A 16,157-nucleotide genomic window follows, 5' to 3' on the forward strand; every position below is an offset into this window, starting at 1 on the left:
CAGTAACCTTTAACTGTTAATTTAGTGTTTCCTCCCAGGAACTCTGCAAAGGAAGTTCGGCCTTAGCCAAAGCTTCTAATTAACTCCAAAGTTTCTACCACATCAGCAAACACCTAAAGACCACCCCAGTGTTTGTCTCTCACCTGACAGAAGTCAAAAAACTGATGTAGGTGAGAATTGCCCAATAGGAAATCCTTTTTTCTCTATGGGAAATGATCACTGTATTTCCCTCAGCTTGATTATTTTGGAGGCCTGTAATCTTACAGCTGGAAAAATACTATTTATGGTACTAGGAATAAAAATTGTAATGTTAATTAATTAAGCATCCAATTTATGTCGGGATCTGTGCTGGGTGCTGGGAACACAGAGATGAAAGGCACAGTCTCTGCCTCTGTGCATCTTGTGGTCAATTGGGAAAACTTGGTCATTGTAAAAGTGAAGTCATGTCGTGGGAGAGGGAAGCTGGAATGGGGGCTTGCAGCAGCACGTCACCCAGCATGGAAGGTTTCAGTGGGAGGTGAGATGCTTCTTGCTGTAACAGTTGAAAGGGGAGGAGGAGTTGGTCAAATGAAGGAAGCTGAGTTGAATGTTCCAGGAAGTAGGAACCTCATATGGAACCCTAGAGGCATGAAAGAGTTATGGGGCATTTCATGACCTAGAAGCAGAGCATGGAAAATGGGTGAGTTAGAAGAGAGCAGGCAAGGGAGAGGCATCACCCAGGTCATGAACAGCCTGGAAGGCCATGTAGGAAGTTGGGATCCTCAGAAGGATCTCACAGAGGCAAGCAAGATCATCAATTTGCACTTTCTGTAGGTCAATTAGACGTAGAACAGAGAATGCATTGTGGGCCGGGCGTAGCTGAGAATGAGAACAGTTACTAGTGAAATAAACCAAAAGAAGAGCAGTAGGAATACAGTAAAAGAGAGAGAGGTTAGAGAGGAGTTGGGAAAGAATTGAGAGAATTTGAAGATAAGCTGGGAGACAGAGAAGAGCGTGAAGGGAGGCAGGTTTGGGGATGATTTGGAGCGCCCTGAACTGGAGGGCCCAGGACCATCCCGAGGTTACAGCACAGAGCCAGAGATCCCGGGTTAAGTTCAGGAGAGTGGTTTGGGATGAGATGGTAATTGATGATCAGTCTGTAGATGATCATTCAATCCAAGGCTTTACGTTACACAAAGAAAATGTTTACAGTTAAGACAGAAGATGGCTGGGCACAGTGGCTCACATCTGTAATCCCAGCACTTTGGGAGACTAAGGCAGGTGGATCACCTCAAGTCAGGAGTTCCAGACCAGCCTGGCCAACTTGGTGAAACCCCGTCTCTACTAAAAATACAAAAATTAGCTGTGCATGCCTGTAATCCCAGCTACTCAGGAGGCTGAGGCAGAAGAATCACTAGAACCCGGGAGGCAGAGTTTGCAGTGAGCCAAGATTATGTCCCTGCACTCCAGGCTGGGCGACAGAGTGAGACACCATCTCAAAAAAAAAAAAAAAGAATAGAAGATGGCCACAGAAACCCTCTTCAGAAACACTAATATTTAAGGCATGAATAAAGGAAGATAAATCTGACATGAAGCTAGAGAGGAGGTAGCCAGAAGGGAATAGAATGATGCCAAGTGTGATGGAGGAGATGTCATGGAGGAGGGCGTGGTCACTGAATACAATGACTCCAGGAGGAAGGCGCAGCATGATTGGTTGTTCATGACCTAGTGTAGTCTTAATGGGAAAGAAGGAATGAAAGCGGATAGTCCTGGGTAGAGATGCAAAGCAGGGTGAAAAAGTAAAAACAGTATAAATGTAGACAGCTTGTTGAATAAACTTGACTTTTAAGGGAAGGAGAAACAAATAGAGGGGAATGGGAAGTTAAGGAAGGCTTCTGCCTTTGCCAGTGGAGGTTAGCAGTGGTTCTTCCTCGCCGGCAGGATACAGGGAGCATTTTCAAAGCGCACATAACTACAAATAACACAGGCTATGAGCTAAAAGCCTCATGGTGAGGAAGTGAGTGGGGATGAGCATGGATCACGAATCAAGGACTGGGCTGGCCACGTGGTTCACGCCTGTAATCCCAGCACTTTGGGAGGCTGAGGTAGGAAGATTTTTCAAGGCCAGGAGTTCAGTACTAGCCCAAGCAACAAAGCAAGACCCTGTTCTATGTATATATATTTGAAAAAAAAAAAAAAAAGGGCTGCATTTGGTGGCTCATGCCCACAATTCCAGCACTTTGGGAGGCTAAGGGAGGAGGATTGCTTGAGGACAGGAGCTTCAGACCAGAGTGGACAACATGACAAAACCCCATCTCTTAAAAAAAAAAAATTAGCTGGGTGTGGTGGTATGCACGTGTAGTCCCAGCTACTTACGAGGCTGAAGTGAGAGGATTCCTGAGCCAAGGAGAATCAGGCTGCAGTGAGCTGTGACCACTCCCTGCCACTGCAACCTGGACAACACAGTAAGACCCTATCTCTAAAGAGGTTTTTTGTTTTTGTTTTTTTTAAAAGAATCAAGGAAGCTTTGGGTCAGGGGTTCTAAAGAGGATTTTTTTATAAGAACCTATGAAAAATACTAAAATGACACCAGATTAAGACCCAGAAGACCTGTGACTGTCTCTTATTAGCTTTCAACGTTAGACAAGTCCCCTCTCTGTGAGCCTGAGTACCCTCATCTGTAAAGTCAGCTAAAGACTGCCTGTCTCGCCTATATCACTGGTTGTAGTGAGAATTAAACAGGGTAATATGTGTGAAGAGCACCGTGGAAATTGGAAAGCCCTGCACGACTGTGAGGTGTCATTGTGAGAGAAGAGGAGGCTTCTTGCTGCCTTCGCCTTTTGCTGAAGTGCCTTTTCCTGTTGAAGTTATCTCAGGCACCGTGTGCCTTCTTCCAAACTACAGGCAGGTTCTCTCTCTTCTGGGGATTTCTATCTTTTTTTCTTACTCACTCGAGATGAAGAGTGCTGTGGATAGGTAAGAAGAACATTTGGAAAAAAAAAATGTTGAACAGACACTAATCACTAATTGTTTTTAAAATGGAGGTAGATCTGCATCAAACTTACATGAATGCATTTCCTTTTAGATATTTCATCTTTCCAATTAAGACCCTTTCAGGGGGAAAATCCCGTTGTAGAGATCACTACTTAATTTCTTTTTTTTAAGATGGACGGGTGCAGTGGCACACGCCTGTAATCCCAGCACTTTGGGAGGCCGAAGTGTGTGGATCACGAGGTCAGGAGTTCAAGACCAGCCTGGCCAACATGGTGAAACCCCGTCTCTACTAAAAATACAAAAATTAGCCAGGTGCAGTGGTGGGCACCTACAATTCCAGCTACTTACGGGGCTGAGGCAGAGAATTGCTTGAATCCGGGAGGCAGAGGTTGGAGTGAATGGAGATCATGCCACTGCACACTCCAGCCTGGGTGACAGAGTGAGACTGTCTCAGAAAAAAAAAGATGGAGTCTTGCTCTGTTGCCCAGGCTGGAGTGCAGTGGCATGGTCTCAGTTGACTGCAGCCTCTGCCTCCCAGGCTCAAGGAATTCTCATGCTTCGGGCTCCCAAGTTGCTGGGATTACAGGCACGTGCCGCTATGCCCAGCTAATTTTTTGTAGAGATGGGGTTTCCCTCTGTTGGCCAGGCTGGCCTCCAACTCCTGACCTCAAGCGATCCACCTAACTTGGCCTTGCAAAGTGCTGGGATTACAGGCATGAGCTATTGCACCTGGCCAGCGATCACTACTTTGAAGAAAGATGGCATTACATCATGCCTGCTAAGATGATAGTGACCTTAGGGCAAGCAGGCCACATGGACATCCATTCTCTTCCTCTCTTGATTGTTTTAAATGAGCGTTTACCTCCTAGTCCAGCAAAACACATACTCCCTTGATGTTTGCCGTGTCCTTTATGAAATAGAATAAAAGCCCAAACACCTGTGCTAGGAACTTTAGACTAACACAAAGACTGCAAAGGCATGTCTGGAGGCTAAGACTGTCTTTGCAAATATGTTTTACTTAACCCATAGATGATTTTTAAAAGATTGATATATTTGGGCCAGGCACAATGGTTCATGCCTGTAATCCCAGCACTTTGGGAAGTCTAGATGGGCAGATTGCTTGAACCCAGGAGTTCAAGACTAGCCTGGGCAACATGGTGAAACCCTGTGGCTACAAAAAATACAAAAATTTGCCAGATGTGGTGGCGCATGCCTATAGTTCCAGCCACTCTGGAGGCTGAGGTGGGAGGATTGCTTGACCCAGGAGGTTGAGGCTGCAGGGAGCCATGATCATGCCACTGCATTCCAGCATGGGCAACAAACGACATGCTATCTCCAAAAAAATTGATATATTTGATATTTACACATACCAATCTCTACCACCTCTTGGAACAGTGGAAGATCAAGCGACACGTGGCAGGGCTTTTGTTCCCCCAAACATCAGGTGATCAGAGCTGAGTGGCTCTCCGGTCCATTTTGTCCCAAGCTTCACTTCTACTCATCACCTCTTCAGGATGGTGTGCTCAGGGCCCTGGAGATTTCAGAGTGTATGGCCCCTGGTTTAAAGCCGAATCAGTGAAGTACAGCGCAAAGAAAAAAGCTTGTTTCTGAGGATAGAATGCTGAAAATAAAGAAAACGTAGGTAAACATTTCCCAGCTTCAGTACTGGGGCCAGGATGCCTGATTTTCAGCTGTTAGACAGCATCGTCTGCTTTAGGATGGGATTCTTTAAAAGTGGACATCAAATCTTTTTCTCTGTGTGACTCTTTGTAGAATCACAGAGAAATAGAAATTAAAATAAAAGCAAGTACTATCTTTGGGGAAGGCCTAATGCACAGCCCAAAAGAAAAATTTATATCCCTTCAAAAGCTGAGGCAATTGGCCAACAAAGTCCAGAAGGTATTTCCTTCTCCCACAAGGTCAAGAAACTTTGATAACCTTGAGCCCAATGGAGAGACATCCAGGAGACCACACTTCTCTTTAACAGTTAGGAAGATAAAGTTCATTCTCGGTATTGTTAACACAGACACACTGGTCGTGGCCAGGCTGTGCCACACAGAAGGAATATTCCCAAAGCAATGCATTCTTTGGCTCTCGTCAAGTGGTCTGCTGTCTGTGGAATTTCCTATTCTCCAGCCCCAGAGCAGAAAGCAATCCCCGCCCGCCTGGCTTTGGCCGTCGTGAGATTTAAAGAGGATCATTTGTTTTCATTACAGCCCCTTGAAGCCCTTCCTTCCCTCCTCATTAATGAATTTCCAGTCTTTCATCAAAAAACAAAAACAAAAAAACAAACACAAAAAAAGGATCTGACAGAGGACACAGTTAAGTGGCGGGCGCGCATGGCTGTGCCGGCTTTAGAGAGAGGAGACGGCCATTTACTGATTGTGAGGAGGGGTTGACATCCTTGGTTCGTATGCTAATTTCATCTCCTGCATTTAACATTCAGATCAGGTCTGTACAGGCCCTCCACAGCCACAGAGTCCAGGGATGGGTGGCTGTCTGCCTTGCAGCATTGAACATTCTCTGTGTGAATTACATAAATACCCAAACATTCCGCCTGCTCCGACGTTGCTCCCTTTCCCTCCCTCTCTGAGAGACACGTAGACCCGGAGCCACACTCATGCGAGCACACATTCCCCATGATGCCATCACACGCACACACACACTGCAGACACGGGTCTCTATGAATGCCAGACACATGCAATGGAAAGGTGCCCAAGTCATCCACAATTGGCTCATTTCCTCCTCATTTGGTTCTCTGCAGCTCTCTTCTGCAAGATCTTGCTCAGGAAACTTGGGATGCTATTGAGGAGTCCTAAATAAGGAAGCAATATGAAATTAAAACCTCCATCAGAAAAGGAGGAGGATATCTTAAAAGAGTGACCTTCCAGTCCCAGAAATCCTTAAAGAGCCTCAGTTCAATTCATGGGAAGGAGAACCATTTAGCTCAGTTCACTGAACACCCAGAAAGAAAGAAAACCCAGCTCATTTTATGACTTTGGGTCCCTACTTTGTTATGTGTTTGGAACACTGTATTAAAAGGGTTCTATTTATGGGTGGTTTGGGACTCACCAAGCCACAGCTGGGTGACAACAGAAGAGGAATCCCAAACGGGCACCCTCATGGCCGTCCAAATGGCAGACGATCGCCTGGCACGTTTGCCAGAAACCCAACCAATGGAAAACTGAATTTCCTCAACCTCCTTCTTCCAATGTATTTCCGTAACCTTGCAGCAGCTTCTGGAGACAGAGAATCAGCAGCTCCTACTATCAGAAGGCACATTTGGGGGTTGCTTTTAATAAACTGAAGCAGAAGCCTCCCATAAAAATGAAAGGACACAGGTTGGTTTTTATTGTTTTGGTTTGGTCTGGTCTGGTTTTGGGGTTTTCTTTTTTCTCTCTCTCTCAATGTATGACATCACTGTGTACCCTGGCATGCCGTGCTTCTTTCCTCTGGACTCTGGTGGCTCCTAATTTTGTCCCCTTGTGCCCACATAATATTCCGTATTTGGCTAAGGAACATCCGGCAATTCCTGTCGGAGCTTCCCACCAGAGCGACGGGTGTTTTCTCTGAGCTGCAGACTTGATTTGCCTTGATTTTTTTTTTTTTTTTTTTGGCTCTGGTCCAAGATGTTTTCCTGTCATCATTTCACTGTCTTTTCCAGTAATCCCTTTCTTAAACATTGCCAACAATTAGTCCATCTATTTCTACCACCACCACTACCCCCCACCCCCATAACCACGCAAACACACCCTCCACTGAGCCCATCACTGTCTCCTCTTCCCTTGAAGTATAAGAAATTACAGCTTCTCATTAGCCGGAGAGCACGATTGGAACGGCTCTGTGTTTACTCACTTAGTAAGTGATGCTGGCCTTTTTAATTATTCTCCCTCCGCGTGCCATCAGAGAGCAGCAAGCTGTTCAAGTCAAACCAAACGACTGCACATCCTCCGCAAGGCAGTTGGAAGTAATCGTGTTTTACCTCACTGCTGCTGCTGTCTTCCTTGCCTGTCAGCAAGCCAAGGAATCCCCCCAAAGCTCTTACGTAGGAGATACCAAAACTGTGAGTCACTTTTCACTCCCAGAGCAGAGAAAGTCCACTGCGTCCTGCACGTAACAGCAGACCCAAGATGAGGGTTTCCTCCAAGCCATCGAGATTCCCTGGGACCAGATGTCCAGTCATCGATAGCTTTTTTCTTGCTGTTGCTCCCTCTTTCTCTTCCACCCTTGTCCATTGCTTGGTTTTGAGGCGCTTTTCTCTTTTTCTCCTCCCTTCTGTGATGCCGACAGCCGCAGACCCAGCAAGAGCTGGGTCCGTCTCGCCTTCTGTTATTTTTTTCCCCCTGCAGCAGGCTTTGGCTGCTACCTCTGCAAGCTGGATCACCAAAGACACACGACTCACTCACAATGAATAATCAATACGGATATTGATCTGGGGAAAATGTTTGTAAATTCCTGAAAGGGAATCAGGAGCAGGGGCAGGGAGGCTCGTGGAGGACGACACTGCAGTGCTCCACGGCCGGAGGAGGCAGAACCGTGTCTGGATCCCAGGTCTTGCTGGCTCCGAGGTGACGGGTACCGGAATGCGTGCGAACCAGGGTGTGCGCGTGTGAGGAGGGGGTCCTGTATTCTCATTTCTCTACAGCTGCTTTCCCCGAAGAATCAAGAGCCAAATGGTCGGGGAGCTCCCGTCAGCGCCATGTCTTGGCTGCGGGCCAGCACTGTTTTGTTTTCATTATCACACGCTACTTTGCAATTTGCATAAATACAGGGTTATTTTTTATCGTGTCGCCCAAAAGATAGAGAAAAAAAAATAGAAGTCTTTGTTGTGTGCAAGAGGGGCTTGCTGCCTACTCATGGAGGCTAAGGATTTACCTCCAAGGCAGAGCCTATGTAGAGAGCTCCAGAAGAAATACGCAAAGAAGTGGTAATCACAGAGAGAACAGAATACAGGGGACAAAGAATGGAATTTAACGAGAACTGAAGGGCACTTGGCGTGGTGTAACCCAATATTAGGGATACATTTGCTTCTTGGAGAAGTGGCGTAGACTTAGACAAGCAAAGTAGAGATAAGGACCACCAGAATCTAACCCGGGTCCCTGTTAGACACATTTCACGCTCTCAGCTGGAATGAACTATTGATCCCTGGTGGAAAAGATATGCAGGGCAATGCACACAAACTTGCCTTACCACCCCTTCACTGCTTCCAAAATGTAGAAAGAGTGAACACAAATAGATAGAGCGTTCCCTCTCCGCTGCTAGGCTGATGGTTTTCCAGCAGGTGAGAGGTTTTAAATCTGGTCTTTTTCCCTCACTTGCCCTACACCTTGAGCAGTTCAGGTAAGCTTCCTGAATTGCACTTGCCCTCGTATTGAATGGGATTTGCATCGTCCCCTCGGTTCTCTCATCTTCAGGAAAGTGAACATAAGAGTGTGTTAAGCTGAATGGCAAGATATAGATGGCTCTGTCCTGCAAGCACCTCTTGGCTTTGGGGATGAGGCCTCAGGCTCCTGAAGTCATATCCCACCATGATGCTGGGCATGCACCTGTGTCCCGGGCAGTGGTACCTCATTTCAGAAAAGCCTTCTAGCTCTTTCAGGCCATTGGATGGAGGTCCCCGCTCCCAGTCTTGGTCTCGGCTCCTTTCATCTCTCCCCACTCACTCCGTTTTTGCAGTTTGGTAATAAAATCTCTCTGGGCTCATGTCACCCTTTCTCCCATTTCCCCATCTGTCTCCTCCCGGCCTGGCGACAGAAGAGCTATGTCGCCTTTGAGATAGCCATCTAGAGTGAGACCTCCGCATGAGGATTCAATTCCAGCGCCCCCCGCCCTCCAGTCCTGAAAAGAGCTGTCTGCTTTATCAGCCAGCAGCAGCAGCGGCAGCAGGAACACTGATTTTTTTATTCCTTTTCTGGCTTCTGATTAGCTCTAGCAATCCAATTAGCAGAGGAATTTATATCACACGGGCTGAGGTGCCCCTAGTCATCACAGCAGCTCAAACCCACTCATAAATTCTGCCAATCTTACATCTGCCTGTGACATGGATTAATTACAGCACCAGGCCTTCCCGAGTAGGTCTGCTGATGAAGGTGCATGTGAATATCAGGATTAAGAAGAGGCAAAAAGGATGACTTTTATGTATCACCAAGGTTGCGTAAAGGCTGAAGTCACTTTTGTCCTCCATTTGCACGTTGTTTTAAAGAGGCCAAGTGGGCCAGAATGGGGCACTAGGGAGGATTCAGAAGTGGCCTAATCATGGCACACTCAGGTACTTTTTTATATCATTGAGACGCTTCTTATGAAACTTCCAGGCTCTTCGAGACTGACTGATTTTCTGCTTCCAGTCCATATATTCCCAAAACAGTTAAACTATTTAAAATAGTTCCATGAAGAGAAATGTCATTATCTTCATTGGTATTCCATTCCAGTTGGGTGTAATCATAATATTGTCGTACCCTTGCATCTATCTACAATCTCATTCCAAATTCACCCTTGCATTCATCAATCTCTAGCATCTATCCATTCATCTAGTGATATGCATTTATATATCAACTATTTATTCTGCTTCTAAGTCATCTATTCATCCATGTGCATCCTGCTACTCATTTTCTAACCATGTATTGATCTATGAATATCTTTCTATTATCTGTCATCTCCTTGTCTATCCATTTGTGTCTCTATTAATTCATTCGTCTGTATTATCCATCTACCTGCTTTTCTGTCTGTTCATTAATCCATTCATGTATCTATCCACTCAGTCATCTATCATTTGCTTATCAGTTACGAATCCCTTTTTACTTTACTTTGTGCCTTTTGTTAGCTGTAATCTTAACAGAATCCTAGATTCACATTCTCAGTCATTTTTAAGGTAAATAATGCCCAATTTCCAAATGAACTCTGTATACTTGGTTCTCTGTCCTCCTTCAAAGAGCCTTCTGAACTAAGTCACTAGGATCACATGATTTCAAATGAATTAAAAATTATAAGGAAACTATTTTATCCTGGATTTCTGTAGTATTTTCCTTACTGAATAAAAGTATGCATGTCTAGTCCCTTTTAAACCATGCTGCCCTTAAGAGAATGGAATTTCAGATAACATCTACCTGTAAATCTCATTCCATCTGTTGTATCTACCACTGTGGAGACTTTCATGAAAGTAACCCAATTCAAGCAGAGTTTAATTGAGATTACTTTTATCATATATTAAAACAGATATTAACCCTAAAACTATAATGTACTTATACACGTTTGGCTTTCTCCCATATCCAGGTTGAAGTTGAGGAGCAATTTGGAATCTAAAAATAGATATTTTCCCCCTGATGACTTTTATTCAAAATACATTCAAGTCTGGACCAAACCTTAAGATTCAACACCTTCTGAGCGTGACCTCTAGTCCTTTAGCTCCAATGACAATGGGTCAAGCAAAGCGTCACTACGTTGGGGAGATTCTAATAGACAAATCACGTTTCTGTCTAAGACAGAAACCCCACTTTGTTGCTGTGAGCAGGGAGGGCTGGGGAGCTTGGTTGGACTTTCTCTGTGTTTCCAGAGACTCGGTTCCCAAACAGTAGGCCAAGTCAGAATTGTAGATGAGCAGCAGATCTTGTGATCTCTGACAATACTGACCATCTCTAATATTCTGTTAGGTAAGATTATCAGTTATTCTTGTAGGTAAGATTATTCTTGTAGGTAAGATTATCAGTTAAGAATCCTGAACAGAAGTATATTGAGGTAAAAGCTATAGAAACGACATCAGTTTGGAGTTGTAGACCTAAGAAAGCAGGCAGGGACCTGAGCCATGATGTCTTCCAAAAACACAAGGGCAAAAAAAACCCTGCTGATTTCTTTTCTCCTGTTATTTACACTTACTCTGTCGCCATAGTTTTCTGGATTCCATTGTCATCAGAAATGAGACCACATAATCCCAGGCTTTGGTCTTGGCTTTATCAGTGATATAACCAAGGCTGACTTCTCCATGAGGTGTAGTAACTCAGTGCCTCAGGCCCACAACACGTTTAAGGGCGCTTGAAAGTGGTTTTCGTTTGGTTTTGTTTTTTGAGACAGGGGCTCCCTCTGTCACCCATGCTGGAGTATAGTGGTGCGGTCGTAACTCACTGCAGCCTTGACCTCCCAGGCTCAGGCAGTCCTCCCACCTCAGCCTCCCAAGTAGCTGGGACTACAGGCACATGTCACCACACGTGGCTAATGTTTGTATTTTTTGTAGAGATGGGGTTTCAACCATGTTGCCGAGGGTGGTCTGGAACTCCTGACCTCAAATAATCTGCCCACCTAGGCCTCCCAAAGTGCTGGGATTATGGGCATGAGCCACCACGCCTGGCCTTAGTTTCTTTTAAAGTCATTTAAAAAGTAAACTTTTAGGCTGGGCACAGTGGCTCACGCTTGTAATTCTAGCACTTTGGGAGCCCAAGGCAGGCGGATCACCAGGTCAGGAAATCTAAACCATCCTCGCCAACATGGTGAAACCCTATCTCTACTAAAAATACAAAAACTTAGCTGGACGTGGTGTCATGCGCCTATAGTCCCAGCTCCTCAGGACGCTGAGGCAAGAGGATCGCTTGAACCCAGGAGACGGAGGTTGCAGTGAGCTGAGATTTTGCCACTGCACTCCAGCCTGGGTAATAGAGTGAGACTCCATCTCAAAAAAAAAAAAAAAAAAAGTAAACATTTAGGTCAAAGAAAATGTTCTAGCACATAATATCAATATTATTTTAATATTTATCTCTATACCAAGGCAGTCATAAAATATGGTCTAATAATTTTTAGAAGGGAGGGTGCCTTTGTAGGTAGAAGCACACAGGATCTGCGAAAGCCATATGTAATGTGGCTCTGATGTTAACCAGATTACCAATAACTTAGTTGTTACGCTCCAGAAAGCATGATGGCTGAGTAGCTGTATAGGAGCCGGACTACGTGGCTTCAAATCCTGATGGCACTACTTGCTAAAGTCATTTGTCTTCTGTGGTTCTCGCTCTCCTTAGCTTTAAAATGGAGATAATATTAGTACCTAATACATAGGGATGTTGTGAAGATTAAATGAAGTTATATGTATCAGCTGCTTAGTGTAGAGTCTATACATAATGGAGGCTAAATAAAATTTGTTATAATAATGGTTGTTATTGTTTCAGCTTTGGCATTTATGTCTTTTTTTTTTTTTTTTTTTTTTTGAGACAGAATCTTGCTCTGTTGCTCAGGCTGGAGTGCAATAGTGCAATCTCAGCCTTCCAGGTTCTAACAAGTCTCAGCCTCCCAGTAGCTGGGATTACAGGCATGCACCACCACACCTGGATAATTTGGGGATTTTTAGTAGATATGTGGTTTTGCCATGTTGCCCAGTCTGATCTTGAACTTGTGAGCTCAAGCGATCGGCCTGCCTCCACCTCCCAAAGTGATGGGATTGTAAACATGAGCCATTGTACCCAGCCTAGCTTCGGTGTTTTTGCCTTAAAAGCCTACCTCTCTGTAATCCAGCAGCTATGACCAAATCAATTCGTTTTCCTAAAAAAATGAGATTATCTTCTAGTCACCACGGAAGGAAGAAAAAGGTCGTAATTGAAGTTTCCTCCCTACTCTGAAAATCAGGAAATTTTCTCTCCTGTAAGTAGAAAGTTCTGCACTCTACCTGGAGCCAGTTATTCATTCTGTATTATAAAACTCCTTCAATAAGTCAGCGTCGCCTCTCCTGATCGCAGGTTTGGTTCTTTCCTGAGCTAAAACAATCCTGCAAAAACCTTATTAAGAACCACAGGTTAAAAAGAATATTGTCAAAACTTTCTCTCTCCTTTTCTCTCTTTACTTTATTATCTCCTCATTTTTTTTGTCATTTAACTCCAATTATGAGATGCTAAGTGCTTTTGGAAATTCATTGTTAATATCTTCTTACAGTGCTATTAACGTAAATCACGTTTAATAGTGTCCCAGCAAGTGTAAAAGCAATCAAAAATTCAGTACTCACGAATCATTCTGTAATTTCAGCATAAAATGTTAATAGAAATAATATCTAATACCATAAAATATCGGTAAATTCAACTTTAAATATATGTGATGAATTACTTCACTATCCTATAGCATTCATGGAATGTTCTAGTATGAAATACTTAATTGGCCATACCATACCTCAGTCATGCCAAGGCTGCTAGAAGACCCCTCCTCTGCTTCGCCCTGACTAGCCAATCCCAGCCGAATAAACAGTTCAATCAAAGGCATTTCCTTATCCCAAACACACTGATTTAATTGGCAATAAGAAAAAAGCACTTAAGATTAAGGTGGGAAGTACAGTCAACATGGAGGAATTCAAATATATGCAAACAAAGACACCGGAGTTCAAGTCTAAGAACACTGATCCATGGCTACAAGGCCGTATTCTCTGTGCAGAATCCTAAGTGAGCAGCAGATCTGTTACCTCCGCCAATACTGACCATCTCTAATATTTCATTACATGTAGGCAGGATTATCAGTTAAGAATCCTGAAGAGAAGTCTACTGAGGTCAAGTCCATAGAGACCACATTAGTTTGGAGTTGTAGTGCTAAGAAAGCAGGCAGGGACCTAAGCCATGATGTCTTCCAAAAACACAAGGGAGAAAGAAACCTACTGATTCCTTTTCTCCTGTTATTTACACTTATTCTGTCGCCATAGTTTTCTGGATTCCATTGTCATCAGAAATGAGACCACATAATCCCAGGCTTTGGGATTGTGATGTAACCAAGGCTGACTTCTCCATGAGGTATAGTAACTCAGTGCCTCAGGCCCACAACATGTTTAAGGGCCCTTGAAAGTGGTTTTCGTTTGCTTTTGTTTTTTGAGACAGAGGCTCCGTCCCTGTCACCCATGCTGGGGTACAGTGGTGCAGTCGTAACTCACTGCAGCCTTGACCTCCCAAGGCTCAGGCAGTCCTCCCACCTCAGTAAAGGTGGCTTCAATATGGGCTCTGTCTTTGGGAGCTCCCATCTCATGAGACAGACCAAGGCCAAGAAGCAAACGCCTAACATTTCAGACCCAGCAGTGAAAACAGCTTTCCTATGAGCACGTAGGAAAGCTCTCATGAGCCCATAGTTGGCCAATTAATTTTAAATGTTGTCTAAAGGAGGAACACATTTTTAAAAATAGCATATGCTCTAAACATTTCAGCTTAGAACAACATGTGTACATTCACTCACAAATTCTTAGATGTAGGACGAAGTTGTTTGTATGAGTGTCCACTTAGAGTTTCACCCTGTCTGATTGCAGGGACTGGCTCTCTTGCTTCTCTACCGTTCCCAGTTTCCATTTCTTTGGTAGGAAGGGAGACTTTGAGGCACTTGGGAGGCCATGAGTGCGGGATCCTTCAGTTACAGTTGTCCTGTCTACAAGGCAATATACAGTGACTGACCTGAGTGTTTTCACAGAGCTAGTTTAGCTGTCATAGAGGCAACGCTTTCTGTAACCCTATGTCCCTGGTTTATATTTTAGTTCATTAAGTCATGTATTTTATGAACATCCTTAAAGAGGCTTGGATGCAAACATTTGACTCCTAGGAAGGACAGGTCTGAGCTTCTGGGGCCAGGACTGCTCAGGTGCTCGAGAGTGCAGGGTGTTACCTGGGACTGCATGGACTATGGTAGGCATTGGTCAATAGGGCTTCCAAAGTGAGTGGATGGTGGCTGTCAGTTCAGGGAGTCAGTGACATGGACGTTGCTTAAGGAACCCAGAGACAAGCAATGCAACGTTGGGTGGGAACAAAAATCCACATGGGCCAATATTCAGCCTGTGTGCAGATGATGCTATGCAGGACACAGTGTTAACGGGTCGTGACATCAAAGGGCCAAGTTGGTATCTTCAGTACCCCTGCCTGAACAGCTTGCAGTGGATATGACCTCTGGACATTTATTCAAATCTTTTCAATTCTTTTATTTATTATTTTTTTTAATTTTTATTTATTATTTTTTTATATTTTTTTAAGACGGAATCTTACTCTGTTGCCAGGCTGGAGCGCAGTGGTGCCATCTCAGCTCACTGCAACCACCACCTCCTGGGTTCAAGCGATTGTCCTGACTCAGCCTCATGAGTAGCTGGGACTACAGGCATGTGCCACCACACCCAGCTATTTTTTTGTATTTTTTAGTAGAGATGGTGTTTCACCATGTTGGCCAGGATGGTCTTGATCTCTTGACATCGTGATCCACCCACCTCAGCTGCCCAAAGTGCTGGGATTACAGGTGTGAGCCATGGCACCCAGCCCCTATTTTTTTATTTTGAGACAGGGTCTTTCTCCATCACCCAAGCTGGAAGGCAGTGGTGTGATCACAGCTCACTGCAGCCTCAACCTCTCAGGCTCAAGTGACCCTCCCACTTTAACTTCCTGAGTAGCTGGGACCACAGGTGTCTGCCACCATACCTGCAGGGTCTCCCTGTGTGGTGCAGGCCGGTCCCAAACTTCTGGGCTCAAACAGTCCTCTTACCTTGGCCTCACAGAGTGCTGGGGTTACAAGTGTGAGCCACCACCCTGGGCCCTCAAATCTTTTTGAACCTGGCTTGATTTATGGCCTATAAGGCTGTTCAGAAAAATAAGCTTCAGATGCTTACTCTCTACTGTATACAGTCATATTTTCCATATTTGTCCCAAAAAAGCATTTCTTAAACTAGCACTTCTCCAAATGTGTAGTGCACATCCACGGTGATGGGAAAGCGAATACTTGGTAGTACACCAATAATTTTTTTAATTTTAACATTTATGCATATATAAAAATATATAGCCAGTACATAATCTTATGATTTCATAGATATTATCTCTTAGGATGAGGCTGAATCTATTTAAATAAAATTGTGAGCCCATTACAAGAAAAATAATTACAGTGAAGGTGGTACAGAAATAGGGCGAAATCATGAAGCGATAGTCAAGTGACTGAAGTTTAGGAAAACCAGCTTAAGCTTTAAGAGATGTCTGTAAATCAGAGCATTCTGCAATTGAACCACCTCCACCGTTCAGCTTTTCCAAGCAGAAGATCCTGGAGGGTAATCTGTGTTTATGTCAAGCAACTTTCCTTTTTGACTTTGCGCCAGCTCCTGTTATGCCCTCATTATCTTTGTCCATTTGTTTGAAACATGCAGGTTTCCACACATGAACCTGTGTTTGAAAAAGACACATGAGAGGCATCGTTTTTTTTTTTTTTTTTTTTTTTTTTTTTTT

Source organism: Cebus imitator, unplaced genomic scaffold (assembly GCF_001604975.1).
Source record: "Cebus imitator isolate Cc_AM_T3 unplaced genomic scaffold, Cebus_imitator-1.0 Scaffold118, whole genome shotgun sequence".
NCBI classification, from domain to species: Eukaryota; Metazoa; Chordata; class Mammalia; order Primates; family Cebidae; genus Cebus; species Cebus imitator.